The sequence below is a fragment of the Salvelinus sp. IW2-2015 genome, unplaced genomic scaffold, assembly GCF_002910315.2.
Source record: "Salvelinus sp. IW2-2015 unplaced genomic scaffold, ASM291031v2 Un_scaffold1305, whole genome shotgun sequence".
Classification (NCBI taxonomy): domain Eukaryota; kingdom Metazoa; phylum Chordata; class Actinopteri; order Salmoniformes; family Salmonidae; genus Salvelinus; species Salvelinus sp. IW2-2015.
The window spans coordinates 243368-254900 of record NW_019942829.1 but is presented as its reverse complement, the minus strand read 5'-3'; the positions used below and the strand labels follow the sequence as shown (position 1 = coordinate 254900).

Sequence of the window (11533 nt, the reverse complement as noted above, 5' to 3'; positions counted from 1 at the left end):
GGGAGAGAGAGGGGGTGCTCATCACTCACATGCATCAATGACTCCATATGATGATGGTGACAAAAGTTTCTAAACGTAGAAAGAAAGTAATACTTGGAAACACAGGAAGAGAACCTTCTGGAAGCAGTAACACAATAGCATCTCTCAGAGAAATGATATCAATCAAATCAATCAAATCAAATTTTATTTAGTCACATACACATGGTTAGCAGATGTTAATGCGAGTGGAGCGAAATGCTTGTGCTTCTAGTTCCGACAATGCAGTAATAACCAACAGTAATCTAACCTAACAATTCCACAACTACTACCTTACACACACACACAAGTGTTAAAGGGATAAAGAATATGTACATAAAGATATATGAATGAGTGTGTACAGAACGGCATGGCAGATGCAGTAGATGGTATAGAGTACGGTATATAACATATGAGATGAGTACTGTAGGGTATGTAAACATAAAGTGGCATAGTTTAAAGTGGCTAGTGGTACATGTATTACATAAAGATGGCAAGATGCAGTAGATGATATAGAGTACAGTATATACATATGAGATGGTAATGTAGGGTAAACATTGTATTAAGTGGCATTGTTTAAAGTGGCTAGTGTACATTTTTACATAATTTCCATCAATTCCCATTTTTAAAGTGGCTGGAGTTGAGTCAGTATGTTGGCAGCGGCCGCAAATGTTAGTGGTGGCTGTTTAACAGTCTGATGGCCTTGGAGATAGAAGCTGTTTTTCAGTCTCTCGGTCCCTGCTTTGATGCACCTGTACTGACCTCGCCTTCTGGATGATAGCGGCGTGAACAGGCAGTGGCTTGGGTGGTTGTTGTCCTTTGATGATCTTTATGGCCTTCCTGTGGACATCGGGTGTAGGTGTCCTGGAGGGCAGGTTAGTTGCCCCTGGTGATGCGTTCTGCAGACCTCACTACCCTCTGGAGAGCCTTACGGTTGTGGGCGGAGCAGTTGCCGACCAGCGGTGATACAGCCCGACAGGATGCTCTCGATTGTGCATCTGTAGAAGTTTGTGAGTGCTTTTGGTGACAAGCCGAATTTCTTCAGCCTCCTGAGGTGTGAAGAGGCGCTGCTGCGCCTTCTTCACAACGCTGTCTGTGTGGGTGGACCAATTACAGTTGTGTCCGTGATGTGTACACCAAGGAACTTAAAAACTTTCACCTTCTCCACTACTGACCCGTCGATGTGGATAGGGGGTGCTCCCTCTGCTGTTTCCTGAAGCCCACAATCATCTCCTTTGTTTTGTTGACGTTGAGTGTGAGGTTATTTTCCTGACACCACACTCCGAGGCCCTCACCTCCTCCCTGTAGGCCGTTCTCGTCGTTGTTGGTAATCAAGCCTACCACTGTAGTGTCATCCGCAAACTTGATGATTGATTGGAGGCGTGCATGGCCACGCAGTCGTGGTGAACGGGAGTACAGGAGAGGGCTCAGAACGCACCCTTGTGGGGCCCCAGTGTTGAGGATCAGCGGGGTGGAGAGTTGTTACCTACCCTCACCACCTGGGGCGGCCCGTCAGGAAGTCCAGGACCCAGTTGCACAGGGCGGGGTCGAGACCAGGGTCTCGAGCTTGATGACGAGTTTGGGAGGTACTATGGTGTTAAATGCGAGCTGTAATCGATGAACAGCATTCTCACATGGGTATTCCTCTTGTCCAGATGGGTAGGGCAGTGGCAGTGTGGTTGCGATTGCGTCGTCTGTGGACCTATTGGGTCGGTAAGCAAATTGGAGTGGGTCTAGGGTGTCCGGTAGGGTGGAGGTGATATGGTCCTTGACTAGTCTCTCAAAGCACTTCATGATGACGGAAGTGAGTGCTACGGGGCGGTAGTCGTTAGCTCAGTTACCTTAGCTTTCTTGGAACAGGAACAATGGTGGCCCTCTTGAAGCATGTGGGAACAGCAGACTGGATAAGGATTGATGAATATGTCCGTAAAACACACCAGCAGCGTGTAACAATTTCTCATTGTTCAGTTGTGATAACTAGTGGGATGAAGTTTCAGGAAACATTTACTGAAGCTCACAGGAATGTGATATCATTTAACACATCATTATATGCCCTTTGAGACCAGGGTCCATATTCAAGAGGGGGCTTCAGGTCCCCCCCCCCCCCCTGACCATGAAACCACCCAGCCTTTACAGGCCCAGCCTTTACAGGCCCAGGCTTTACAGGCCCAGCTTGTACAGGGCCAGGGTTTACAGGCCCAGCCTTTACAGGCCCAGCCTTTACAGGCCCAGGGTTTACAGGCACGGGTTTACAGGCCAGGCTTTACAGGCCCAGGCTTTACAGGCCCAGGCTTTACAGGCCCAGGCTTTACAGGCCCAGGGTTTACAGGCCCAGGGTTTACAGGCCCAGGCTTTACAGGCCCAGGGTTTACAGGCCCAGGCGTTACAGAGCCCAGGCTTTACAGGCCCAGGCTTTACAGGCCCATGCTTTACAGGCCCAGGCTTTACAGGCCCAGGCTTTACAGGCCCAGGCTTTACAGGCCCAGGGTTTACAGGCCCAGGCTTACAGGCCCAGGGTTTACAGGTCCAGGCTTTACAGCCCAGGGTTTACAGGCCCAGGTTTACAGGCCCAGACTTTACAGGCCAGGGTTTACAGGCCCAGGGTTTGTTTTGATGTGTAGAATAAGAAAGTAGGATAGACCTGGGTAACAGCAGGTAAGAGTTCATGTCTGTGGTGGACAGTACAGGTAAGAGTTCATGTCTGTGGTGTACAGTACCTTCAACGGTCTTCCATACAGAGGATTGACCTGCTTGTAGATGACCTTGACAGAGGTCACTGGTCCATCTCCTGTATACGGCTCCTTATTGACCAACACAACCAGGTGATGTGGACCACTGCCGTTCAACATGGGAGGGTTCAGGGGCTTTGGAGGGACTGAGAGAGGAAGAGAGGAAACAACTGACCCAATGCACATTCACAAAATAGCTATGGGGGGGGGGGGAGAAAGTATCAGAGGAGAGGTGGTTTCCCAGACCCAGATTAAGCCTAGTCACAAGACTAGAAATCATCTCCAATGGAGATTATCCATTGAAAGTACTATAGTCTAAAACTAGGAATAATCTGGGTTTTGTGAAATTAGATTTTTCCTCTTACCTTGGACAATAACCGTGAACTCTCTCTCCGCCTGCCCTGCTGTAGTTTTCACCTGGCAGATCCAACGGCCAGTATCTCGCTCCGTGATCTTATCCACCCTAAAGGTAGACGTGGTCTGGTCATCCACCGTATCAGTGTCAAATGCCTAGGGAAATTATACATTTAACCATTTGAGTAGAAGATATGGCTAATGCAGTGATTGCTAACTCAATGGTGACCGTGAGTGTGTATGCTAATCATAGCTGATGCTAATGATTTTTCATCATCAAATTCACTTCCATCTACTTAAGGATTACACATCTATACAACTCAAATAACTAACTGGTCTGGGACCAGGCTACCACTTACATAGCCTGGGAGTGACAATGACCGTAGGAGTTGACAAGACAGCACTAACTGATCTGGGACCAGGCTACCACTTACATAGCCTGGGAGTGACAATGACCGTAGGAGTTGACAAGACAGCACTAACTGATCTGGGACCAGGCTACCACTTACATAGCCTGGGAGTGACAATGACCGTAGGAGTTGACAAGACAGCACTAACTGATCTGAGACCAGGCTACCACTTACATAGCCTGGGAGTGACAATGACGGAAGGAGTTGACAAGACAGCACTAACTGATCTGAGACCAGGCTACCACTTACATAGCCTGGGAGTGACAACGACCGTAGGAGTTGTCAAGACAGCACTAACTGATCTGAGACCAGGCTACCACTTACATAGCCTGGGAGTGACAATGACCGTAGGAGTTGACAAGACAGCACTAACTGATCTGAGACCAGGTACCACTTACATAGCCTGGAGTGACAACGACCGTAGGAGTTGACAAGACAGCACTAACTGATCTGAGACCAGGCTACCACTTACATAGCCTGGGAGTGACAATGACCGTAGGAGTTGACAAGACAGCACTATCTGATCTGGACCAGACTACCACTTACATAGCCTGGAGTGACAACGACCGTAGGAGTTGACAAGACAGCACTAACTGATCTGAGACCAGGCTACCACTTACATAGCCTGGGAGTGACAATGACCATAGCAGTTGACAAGACAGCACTAACTGATCTGAGACCAGGCTACCACTTACATAGCCTGGGAGTGACAATGACCATAGCAGTTGACAAGACAGCACTAACTGATCTGAGACCAGGCTACCACTTACATAGCCTGGGAGTGACAATGACCATAGCAGTTGACAAGACAGCACTAACTGATCTGAGACCAGGCTACCACTTACATAGCCTGGGAGTAACAATGACCGTAGGAGTTGACAAGACAGCACTAACTGATCTGAGACCAGGCTACCACTACATATACTGGTTGTGTGTCTGGTTTGAGCAGGATGATCTCTCCATGTAATGGTGCTGGTTGGCCGTGGCGCTACAGTTGACGATGCGTGAGTCCCAGCGTTCAACTCTGTATCGATCAGGTTACTGACCACAACGGGCGCCCTGTCTATAAACAACATCGTCAACACAAACATCGTCAACAACAAACAATCCATCAATCAATCAGCTTGAACTAGTAACGTTTTTAAAACCTTTAAAATCTTTTTACCTTCTCTTTCGCAGCGAGCACCGTGTCGTCCTTTCACACACAGCCACGGAAACGGTCACACTTTCCCTTGTCACACCACTCACACGTCAGCCTGCAGCCGGCCCCGTAGAACCCTGGAGGACAAGCTGGAGACACAGGGACAAGTACACAAACTGGCAGTCCAGCCGTTGACCAACCAGATATCATACAGGGGCCCTGTCCATGACAGTTTCCTGTCACAGACCATACCATACATCAGAATCTGATACATACAATACGATACAAACAATATGATACAATACAATACAATACGATACAATATGATACAATACAACACGATACAATACAATACAATATGATTACAATACAATACGATACAATATGATACAATACCAATATGATACAAATACAATAAAATCCAATAGAATACAATATGATACGATACAAGACATAGAATCTGATACAATACAATACGATACAATACAATATGATACAATATGATACAATACAATACGATACAATACAATATGATACAATACAATATGATACGATACAATACAAGACATTAGAATCTGATACAATACAATATGATACCATACATACGAGACGATACAATACGAATGATACGATATGATACAATACAATATGATATGATACAATAAAATCCAATATGATACGATACAAGACATTAGAATCCGATACAATACAATACATACGACACAATTAAAATCCAATAGAATACAATATGATACGATCAATACAATACGATACGATACAATATGATACGATACGATACAATATGATACAATACGATATGATACAATACGATACAATAATTCTGTCGGCTGTCTTGTCAACTCAGCAAAACAGATCTGGGACCACCAAGCTTCACTGTATTGTCCATGTTCATACAAAGTCATGATCATATCAGTATATCTCAGTACAGGAATAGCCCCCCCCCCCTCCTCACCTTCACTACAGTTGAATCCTCTCCACCAGTACCACAGGAGCAGCCGAATGGGTCTCTCTGACAGAACACCATGGACCTGCAGGATCCATCTCTACACCACTCTTTACACGTCCTCCCAAACTTACCCTCGCCACACACTGCAAAATAAATACGATTATTACCACACACTGCACTCGCCAGACACTGAAATAAATACGGATTTTATTACCCACACACTGCACTCGCCCGACACTGGAAAATAAATACGGATTTTATTAACCACACACTGCACTCGCCAGACACTGGAAAATAAATACGGATTTTTATTACCACACACTGCACTCGCCAGACACTGGAAAATAAATACGGATTTATTACCACACACTGCACTGCCAGACACTGGAAATAAATACGGATTTTATTACCCACACTGCATCGCCACACACTGCACTGCACTGAGACTTAGACCTACCAGCCTATTAGATATGAGATGCAGTAGATCTATAGCCTAGTTGATCATAGCTAATGACTTCGTATATCCTACCAGCCTAGGTCTAGATATGAGATGGTTAAGGTACCTCTTAAACCACAGCCTTATCTAGAATATGACGTATGGTTACGGGAGGACCTACAATCTCATAGCCTAATCAGAATGATGGAGACTGTGGATGGCTCTGACCAAGCTCCTAATTAAGGAGTCATGAGAATAGTAGATGGTCCTACCAGGGCCTATTAGTAGATATTCGATGACTAGTAGGCTCCAACTTACCAGCCTAAATTAGATGACTGAGGATGCATGTACGACCTACCACAAAGCCGTGCCATTAGATATACTGAATATATGCTTAGGTGCTAGCACAGCCCTATTAGATAACTAGTCCAGTTGTAAGATAACCTATTTTCTTAAGACTAGTTAGGTGTTATGCCTACCACGTCCATCAACTTTCATGAATTTATCGTAGATGTGAGGCTGGCGTATAGATATTGCAGATGTAGAGCCTATTAGTTTTTTATTTCTCTATCATATAATTTTTTTTATTGTTTTTTGTTTTTTGATATGATGGATGTAGGACCCACTATCACGGCATATCAATAGTCTGCGCTATTAGTAGTGGGGGAGATGTGACCGACGCAGCCTCGCTTCAGCATATGAGATGCTAATCGTACCTCAATATCTAGAATATGATAGATTCTTTGGTAGATAACCTATCTCAGATATCATGAGATGTCAGTCCTACCAGGCGCTATTAGATATGAGATGTAGAGTCATAATCTAGCCTATTAGACTATGCGTGTAGTTATACAGGGCCATATTAGATCATGAGATCAGTACGCGATATCTAACCTACTCACAGGGCTGGTAGACCTCACTACTTAGGATCTTGAGATGTAGAGTACTTACTTAGAATAGAGTGTAGATGCTAGGTAGCGTCTACATCGCATATCGAAATCCTACCGCTGGGTGAGTCTACCATCTCATCAGAAAGCACCCTATATGAACATATGGCGATATGACGGGGCCCACCAGCGGGCTGCGTATGACTACCCTAAACAATAATCCACACTCCTAGAATTATAAACCTCTTAAAGCTAAGTATTGGCACACGCTTTCCTTTAAGTCTATCGACACGTACTGTTGTGGTACATACTGTCCCTCCCTGTATCGTCGTGAAATTCCTTAGCTCATACCTTGCAACAAAATGTTATACACTAATCCGACTGGAGCCCATGATCCTTATAATACCTCAGATATCTAATAAGAGCAACTCCTCAATTAGTATCATTAATGGATGTAGGGCGTCGAAGAGGCGCTGGATAGGCCACATCCTCTACACTATCTAATGGTGCTACCTAGGTCTACTCTATTAAATATGGATGAGAATAGGGTCTATTAGATTAGGAGATGTAGAGACCTAGCCAGGCATATTAAATATGGCGATGTAGTACGGAGGGCCTACCAGGAATGTCATACCTATTCAGATATATTAGGAGAGATCTCATAAGAGCTATCTCATCAGTCTCACTTAATTAGACTATGCAGATGTAGTATATTTAGATATGAGATGTAGGTCTATACAGATGAGATGTAGGACCTACCAGCCTTATTAAATATGCGATGTAGACCTACCAGCCTATTAGGATATGAGATGTAGGTACTATTACGTACATTTAGGCCTATACGATATGCGGATGGGTAGGTCCTATCAGCCTGATTAAGATATGAGAAGTAGTACTACCAGCCTAGTTAGATATGAGATGTAGGGCCTACCGACTATTAGATATTCGGATGTAGTACTATCCAGCCTGATTAGATATGATGATTCGACTACCAGCCAAGAGAGTAACTGCCTAGTAGTATGAGATGTAGACCAGAAGAACGTAGCCTTAAAGAGCCCTAGTATAGATATGAGAATGTAGCGCCTACCAGCCTATTAGATATGAGATGTAGACCTACCAGCCTATTAGATATGAGATGTAGTCCTACCAGCCTATTAGATATGAGATGTAGTCCTACCAGCCTATTAGATATGAGATGTAGACCTATTAGATATGAGATGTAGACCTAGTAGATATGAGATGTAGACCTACCAGCCTAGTAGATATGAGATGTAGTCCTACCAGCCTAGTAGATGATGTTTTTTTTACAAAGCCATTTATAGTCAGCATTCATTGGCTTTTTTACCAGTTTCACAGGTTTGTCCCTTGAAGCCAGGTGGACAGATACACTCTCCTGTCTCGTCATGACAGACCCCTCCGTTGGAACACACAGGACAGCTATGTTCACAGCCAGGACCCCACAGGCCAGGCTTGCATTCTAGGATTGAAACAGAGCACTCGTTAGAAAGCAATTCTCTGGTCTGAAAATAATCCTGGACCAAAATGGGTTGGATTGCAATGGACTCCATTTAATTGGGTTGAGACAATTATAATTGGTCAATTGAATTTCCAGCGTAGGTAACAGATAAAAGTTTGACACAAAACTGACGAGGGAAAAACCAGGTTGTTTTGAAAGAATAAGGAACATTGTGTAGTAGTATTCCACGCCAATAGTATTGTGTAGTACTCCAATAGTATTGTGTAGAAGTAGAACTGCAGTAGTATTCTGTAGTGGGTTGCAGTAATTGTTTTATTTTACTAGGCAAGTCAGTTAGGAACAAATTCTTATTTTCAATGACAGCCTAGGAACAGTTGGTTAACTGCCTTGTTCAGGGGCAGAAGGTAGTACTTTTACACAATGTCAGGTACAAAGGTTTGTCAGCTCAGTGATTTGAACTTGCAACCTTTCGGTTACTAGTCCAATGCTCTAACCACTAGGCTACCCTGCCGATGGGTTGCGTTACAATAGTATTTGGTGGTATTGGGTAGTGTTGTGTAGTGTTGGGTATTATAGTGTATTTGGTGCAGTAATGTTGTATTACAATAGTATTTGGTGGTATTGGGTAGTATTGTGTAGTGTTGGGTATTATAGTGTATTGGGTGCAGTAATGTTGTATTACAATAGTATTTGGTGGTATTGGGTAGTATTGTGTAAAAGTACTAACTTCTGACGATGAGCCTAGTTATGGGGTTGTATTACAGTAGTATTGGGTAGTATTGTGCAGTACTAACTTCTGACGATGAGCCTGGTGATGGCTGATGTGGACTTGGCTCCAGCGATGGACCTGGCTGTGTAGAGACCTGCGTCTGAAGACGCCACTCCCTGGACGGTGTACACCAGGATGTCTGGGATCTCATTCTTAGGTACTGAGTGAATGAAGGAGCCTGGGAGAGACAAGAGGTTTCACATTACATTTACAGTTAGGTTATATGGGAAGTGACCTTATTTACTGTCAGGGTTACATGGAGAAAATTTGACCTCTCTGAAATTAAAATGAATGGCCCTCCCTTCAGCTAAATATATTTTACCTAAACCATCCCTGAACGCTTGAAAAAACAAAACAAGTGACCCTCCCCTATACCCCAAAGTAATAATTAAAACAGAGTGGATAGCAGAGAACATGTCTACTGTTTACCTTCACTAACATGGAGGGAGGCTATTTCATATTTAAAGTGCGAGGTGGGTGGAGGAATTGACGACAAACATCTATGAACATAGCAGCCTATAGCCTAATGTAGTCTGTCAAACAGGAAGGACTACCTCTTATTCCTTAAATAGGAAGAAATAGGCTCCAACACGAAGTCCTCTTGTTGTTAGTAAAGTAATTCAAATGAAGACGGTTTAAATGAATTATGCTGAATCTTTACAACTGTCCGTTTCTGATTGGTTGTGCTGCTGCTGCTTCAAGTTTCAGCACCACAATGTAAGTTACTCGAATCTCTGACAAATACATCATGGTCAAGAAACCTATTGTTTTTGAATAAAAATCTGTTATTGTCGTTGCAAGCGATCGCAGTTGACCTCCAGTCCTCTTTCTCATCTTCGTGCTCTTATCAAACTGAACAGAACATAGGCTTTTGGCTATTTTTGGGGGGGATATTTTCTAAATAAACCTTTGACTCTCCTGCTGAACTGCCACTGTCGGCCTACACAGTACAGTATTAGCTAGGCAAAAGGTTTTCGTCAGCAAGAGCAGTGCCCGGTGCTCAGGGTTGGAATATCCATTGCGGTGTGTAATTCATTCTAGTTTTATTTACACCATCCCTACAGCTATCTTAGAAATACAACGTTGCTCTGTGCTTCTCCCAGCATGCACTTCATAACCTATAGGCTATGAATCATTTGATTGAGACCACACTAAATAACACATAGGCGCACTTGATATTGCCCAGCGGACAAGGTGAAGGGCAGCATCTGCCACACATTGATACTTCGGACTAAAAGACAACAAATTATAAAACAATGAGAAATATAGAAATGTCATCAATTACAAATTCGAACTAGATTTTTTTTAAACATGAAACCCTCCCCTGAAATTGAAAAAGCATGACCCTCCACCATTTTATTCCAGGTAATCAATCTGTGACTGTCGATCCATCCCTTAGCAGACACTCTGATCCAGAGTGACTTACAGTCAGTGCATTCAACTAAGGTTGATAACAAACTACATGCTGATCATCAGTGTTAAACACGAGGGGCTGAATATTGTTGACCAATCAATCAAATGTATTTATAAAGCCCTTTTTTGTTTTTACATCAGCCGATGTCACAAAGTGCTGTACAGAAACCCAGCCTAAAACCCCCCAAACAGCAAGCAATGCAGATGTAGAAGCACGGCGACTAGGAAAAACTCCCTAGAAAGGCCGGAACCTAGGAAGAAACTTAGAGAGGAACCAGGCTCTGAGGGGTGGCCAGTCCTCTTCTGGATGTGCCGGGTGGAGATTATAACAGAACATGGCGAAGATGTTCAAACATTCATAGATGACCAGCAGGGTCAGATAATAATAATCACAGTGGTTGTAGAGGGACCAGGGGCCATATGTATCAAGCCTATCAGAGTAGGAGTGCTGATCACAGATCAGTTAAGCATTTTACATCACAATGTATAAGAATATATGGAGAGGGGGGACCTGATCCTATATCAGCACTTCTACACTGAGACATTTGATACATACGGAGGCCAAAATGCATCCAAACCCAACTACTCCTTAATCTGCATTGAGCCCCTGTCAGAAGGACTGCAATGTGGTTTAGACAGGTTAAGAATAGCATGAAGGACTGCAATGTGGTGTAGATTAGCATGAAGGACTGCAATGTGGTGTAGACAGGTTAAGAATAGCATGAAGGACTGCAATGTGGTGTAGACAGGTTAAGAATAGCATATATACAATATGAGCATTAAAAAAAAACATAAAACTTACCAGAAAACAATATACAATACACGTACACTCACTAGCCAGTTTATTATGTACACCACCCCATTCACGACAATGGTTCGCTCCTACAGACAGTGAGTCACGTGGCCGTGGCTTGCTATATAAATCAGGCAGACAG

At 43.8% G+C, this 11533-nt stretch overlaps 1 pseudogene; it reads right to left on the bottom strand.

Annotated features, from left to right (window-relative positions):
- Positions 1–11533, bottom strand: part of LOC112070363 (angiopoietin-1 receptor-like) — a 41282-nt pseudogene that overhangs the window by 12383 nt on the left and 17366 nt on the right.